Source organism: Carassius gibelio, chromosome B22 (genome assembly GCF_023724105.1).
Source record: "Carassius gibelio isolate Cgi1373 ecotype wild population from Czech Republic chromosome B22, carGib1.2-hapl.c, whole genome shotgun sequence".
Taxonomy (NCBI): Eukaryota; Metazoa; Chordata; class Actinopteri; order Cypriniformes; family Cyprinidae; genus Carassius; species Carassius gibelio.
The window spans coordinates 48007402-48012401 of NC_068417.1; the positions used below are offsets into that span (position 1 = coordinate 48007402).

Sequence of the window (5000 nt, forward strand, 5' to 3'; positions counted from 1 at the left end):
GGAAAATTTCACGAATTATATAATAATCTTTCATTAAAAAAAAAAAAAAAAAAAAAAAAAAAAGAGTCAATGCCCGATCTCTGAATCTTAGCAGGTTTAGGTCTGGTTAGTACTTTGATGAGAGACTGCCTAGGAATACCAGGTGCTTTAAGCTTTTGGGCTTTCTTTCCTACTTATATAATGTACTGGCGATAAGATTGGCTGCTCTTTAAATAGCCCTCTCTTTGCAGCAGACTTCGCTTACAGCCATGCCAACCTGGCTTTGGCCGATCTCGTCTGATCTCGGAAGCTAAGCAGGTTTGGTACTGGTTAGTACTTGGATGGGAGACCGCCTGGGAATACCAGGTGCTGTAAGCTTTTTGGACATTTTTCACTTAGTTTATAATAATTTTGCCATAAAATAGAGTCAATGCCCGATCTCTGAATCTTAGCAGGTTTAGGTCTGGTTAGTACTTTGATGAGAGACTGCCTAGGAATACCAGGTGCTTTAAGTTTTTGGGTTTTCTTTCCTACTTATATAATGTACTGGCGATAAGATTGGCTGGTCTTTAAATAGCCCTCTCTTTGCAGCAAACTTCGCTTACGGCCAAACCAACCTGGCAACGCTAGTGAGCCACACAGGAAGTGAGTTGGCAGTTTGTAGTAGGCAGTAGGTGAGAGAGGCTCACCTTGTGTTTTTTGTTTTGTTTTATCTGCGTAAAGATTTATTTCTTTTGCAACTTATTGATTTTTGTTTGTTATAGTTTTTATACTTCCCAGCAGCAGTTTGCTGTCTGGGGAGAAATTTTTCTTTTGTTTGAAAAATGGATGGATTACATGGCAAAGAAGTGGACATGGCAGGAGGAAGACGAGTGCTAACAGACAAAGAAATGGATAAAGAACAACGAGATGGACAAGGACGAATGGATTATAACAAGAGGATTTACTCTAAAGAGGCTACAGTAATTGTTGACATGGCGGATCAGAGAGATGCAAGAGCAGAGGACATTATCAAAGCAGTGAACGAAAGGATTGGAGGAGGAAAGATTCTAGCAGTCAGACCAAGGCAAGTAAAAGAATATGAAATTACACTGATAAACAGGGAGGCGTGCGATGGATTAGATGAAGGATTAATGATAAAAGGAAAACTGTGTGAGATTCGACAACTGAAAACAAGGGAGTATGTGGTTTCTTTCATACATTTGCCAGCCTATATTGAGGACTCTGACATTTTAATTAAATTACAAAATTGGGGCGTAACACCTGTTTCAGACATCATAAGAAGAATGTATCCAGGCACAGACATTGCGGATGGTACAAGGTACCTAAGGGTGAAATTTCCTAAAGAAGTAGTGTCTCTGCCATACAGTACAAAGTTTGATACGGAGGAGGGAACACAGTATTTCAGGATCATGCATGATCGTCAGGTTAAAACCTGTCGATTGTGCATGAATCCGGGACATGTGTTCAAAGACTGTCCAGATTTTAAATGTCATCAGTGCAATGGCCAGGGTCATTACGCAAGGGATTGCGATGCAATTAAGTGCCCGGATTGCAGAAAGGTGATCATAAGATGTGAGTGTTGGATGGAGAATGAAATTCAAAATAAAGAGTCAGAAGGTGTAGGAGGGCGAATGTCAAAAGAAACTGAATTACAAAATGGTGGAGAGAATGAGGAAGAGGATGGTGTGAATAAAGAGGCTATTGTGGAAAATAAGAAGGAATTGGAAGAGAAAAGGCTGGAAGGAGAAATGGACAAAGGAATATTGACATCACAGGAAGTAACACAAGGGGTATTGGAGGAAATGGAGAACCAAGGATTAAAAGAAAAGGAGGAGGAAATGCAAGAGATAACTGAAGAGGAGAAAGAAATGGAATTGGAAGAGAAAAGGCTGGAAGGAGAAATGGACAAAGGAATATTGACATCACAGGAAGTAACACAAGGGGCATTGGAGGAAATGGAGAACCAAGGACTAAAAGAAAAGGAGGAGGAAATGCAAGAGATAACTGAAGAGGAGAAAGGAGTGGACAGAATGGATGATAGAAAGGACAAAAGGGTGACATTAAGAAGGAGAACCCTTAAGGTAATACCAAATGTGAATGTGGCCAGAAAAAAAAGACATTTTAGGGAAAAATACAATAAGGGGAAACATTTGTTTGAGAATAAATTTCAAGTGTTGAGGGAAGATGAGGAGGAGGAGGTAGACTAAGAATACAATGTTTGGTTTAAATTTGTATTATTATTTATTATTATAATGTTTTTATACATTGTATCATGGTATGCTAATGCCTTAATTGTATTTCAAAAAGAAAAATGGAGATAAAAGGTTATTTATTGAATGTAAAGTGAAATAAATGTGTTTGGTGTTTAGAGAAATGGCTTTTATCAAACCTGTGGCAAATAATTATTGTTTTTGTTTGTTATGCTTCTGTGGAAAATGTGTACAATGTTTTTAATGAAATATTTTAAATTTGTTAATAAAAAAAAAAAAAAAAAAAAAAAAAAAAAAAAAAAATCTCGTCTGATCTCGGAAGCTAAGCAGGTTTGGGCCTGGTTAGTACTTGGATGGGAGACCGCCTGGGAATACCAGGTGCTGTAAGCTTTTTGGAAATTTTTCACTTAGTATATAATAATTTGGCAAAAAAATAGAGTCAATGCCCGATCTCTGAATCTTAGCAGGTTTGGGCCTGGTTAGTACATGGATGGGAGACTGCCTGTTAATACCAGGTGCTGTAAGCTTTTTGGACATTTTTCACTTAGTATATAATAATTTTGCCAAAAAATAGAGTCAATGCCCGATCTCTGAATCTTAGCAGGTTTAGGTCTGGTTAGTACTTTGATGAGAGACTGCCTAGGAATACCAGGTGCTTTAAGCTTTTGGGCTTTCTTTCCTACTTATATAATGTACTGGCGATAAGATTGGCTGCTCTTTAAATAGCCCTCTCTTTGCAGCAGACTTCGCTTACGGCCATACCAACCTGGCTATGCCCGATCTCGTCTGATCTCCGAAGCTAAGCAGGTTTGGGCCTGGTTAGTACTTGGATGGGAGACCGCCTGGGAATACCAGGTGCTGTAAGCTTTTTGGAAATTTTTCACTTAGTATATAATAATTTGGCAAAAAAATAGAGTCAATGCCCGATCTCTGAATCTTAGCAGGTTTGGGCCTGGTTAGTACATGGATGGGAGACTGCCTGTTAATACCAGGTGCTGTAAGCTTTTTGGACATTTTTCACTTAGTATATAATAATTTTGCCAAAAAATAGAGTCAATGCCCGATCTCTGAATCTTAGCAGGTTTAGGTCTGGTTAGTACTTTGATGAGAGACTGCCTAGGAATACCAGGTGCTTTAAGCTTTTGGGCTTTCTTTCCTACTTATATAATGTACTGGCGATAAGATTGGCTGCTCTTTAAATAGCCCTCTATTTGCAGCAGACTTCGCTTACGGCCATACCAACCTGGCTATGCCCGATCTCGTCTGATCTCGGAAGCTAAGCAGGTTTGGGCCTGGTTAGTACTTGGATGGGAGACCGCCTGGGAATACCAGGTGCTGTAAGCTTTTTGGACATTTTTCACTTAGTTTATAATAATTTTGCCAAAAAATAGAGTCAATGCCCGATCTCTGAATCTTAGCAGGTTTAGGTCTGGTTAGTACTTTGATGAGAGACTGCCTAGGAATACCAGGTGCTTTAAGCTTTTGGGTTTTCTTTCCTACTTATATAATGTACTGGCGATAAGATTGGCTGGTCTTTAAATAGCCCTCTCTTTGCAGCAGACTTCGCTTACGGCCATACCAACCTGGCTATGCCCGATCTCGTCTGATCTCCGAAGCTAAGCAGGTTTGGGCCTGGTTAGTACTTGGATGGGAGACCGCCTGGGAATACCAGGTGCTGTAAGCTTTTTGGACATTTTTCACTTAGTTTATAATAATTTTGCCAAAAAATAGAGTCAATGCCCGATCTCTGAATCTTAGCAGGTTTAGGTCTGGTTAGTACTTTGATGAGAGACTGCCTAGGAATACCAGGTGCTTTAAGCTTTTGGGTTTTCTTTCCTACTTCCTACTAGAGTCAATGCCCGACCTCTGAATCTTAGCAGGTTTGGGCCTGGTTAGTACTTGGATGGGAGACCGCCTGGGAATACCAGGTGCTGTAAGCTTTTTGGAAATTTTTCACTTAGTATATAATAATTTTGCCAAAAAATAGAGTCAATGCCCGATCTCTGAATCTTAGCAGGTTTGGGCCTGGTTAGTACATGGATGGGAGACTGCCTGGGAATACCAGGTGCTTTAATCTTTTTGGAAAATTTCACGAATTATATAATAATCTTTCATTAAAAAAAAAAAAAAAAAAAAAAAAGAGTCAATGCCCGATCTCTGAATCTTAGCAGGTTTAGGTCTGGTTAGTACTTTGATGAGAGACTGCCTAGGAATACCAGGTGCTTTAAGCTTTTGGGTTTTCTTTCCTACTTATATAATGTACTGGCGATAAGATTGGCTGGTCTTTAAATAGCCCTCTCTTTGCAGCAAACTTCGCTTACGGCCATACCAACCTGGCTATGCCCGATCTCGTCTGATCTCCGAAGCTAAGCAGGTTTGGGCTTGGTTAGTACTTGGATGGGAGACCGCCTGGGAATATCAGGTGCTGTAAGCTTTTTGGACATTTTTCACTTAGTATATAATAATTTTGCCAAAAAATAGAGTCAATGCCTAATCTCTGAATATTAGCAGGTTTGGGCCTGGTTAGTACATGGATGGGAGACTGCCTGGGAATACCAGGTGCTTTAATCTTTTTGGAAAATTTCACGAATTATGTAATAATCTTTCATTAAAAAAAAAAAAAAAAAAAAAAAAAAAAAAAGAGTCAATGCCCGATCTCTGAATCTTAGCAGGTTTAGGTCTGGTTAGTACTTTGATGAGAGACTGCCTAGGAATACCAGGTGCTTTAAGCTTTTGGGTTTTCTTTCCTACTTTCCTACTAGAGTCAATGCCCGATCTCTGAATCTTAGCAGGTTTGGGCCTGGTTAG

The 5000-nt window shown here is 39.5% G+C and overlaps 4 non-coding genes and 1 pseudogene across 4 annotated transcripts; all 5 read left to right on the forward strand.

Annotated features, from left to right (window-relative positions):
- Positions 1–238: 238 nt before the first annotated feature.
- LOC128006699 (uncharacterized) lies at positions 239–357 on the forward strand (annotated as a pseudogene).
- Positions 358–2940: 2583 nt separating this feature from the next.
- On the forward strand, positions 2941–3059 carry LOC128000109 (5S ribosomal RNA). Its single transcript, XR_008172904.1, has one exon. It is a non-coding gene; the product is annotated as a 5S ribosomal RNA (ribosomal RNA).
- A 358-nt stretch (positions 3060–3417) lies between these two features.
- Positions 3418–3536, forward strand: LOC128009200 (5S ribosomal RNA). Its single transcript, XR_008180918.1, has one exon. It is a non-coding gene; the product is annotated as a 5S ribosomal RNA (ribosomal RNA).
- Positions 3537–3757: 221 nt separating this feature from the next.
- Positions 3758–3876, forward strand: LOC128000110 (5S ribosomal RNA). The gene has a single exon (XR_008172905.1). It is a non-coding gene; the product is annotated as a 5S ribosomal RNA (ribosomal RNA).
- A 631-nt stretch (positions 3877–4507) lies between these two features.
- Positions 4508–4626, forward strand: LOC128004199 (5S ribosomal RNA). Its single transcript, XR_008176895.1, has one exon. It is a non-coding gene; the product is annotated as a 5S ribosomal RNA (ribosomal RNA).
- The last annotated feature ends 374 nt before the right edge of the window (positions 4627–5000 follow it).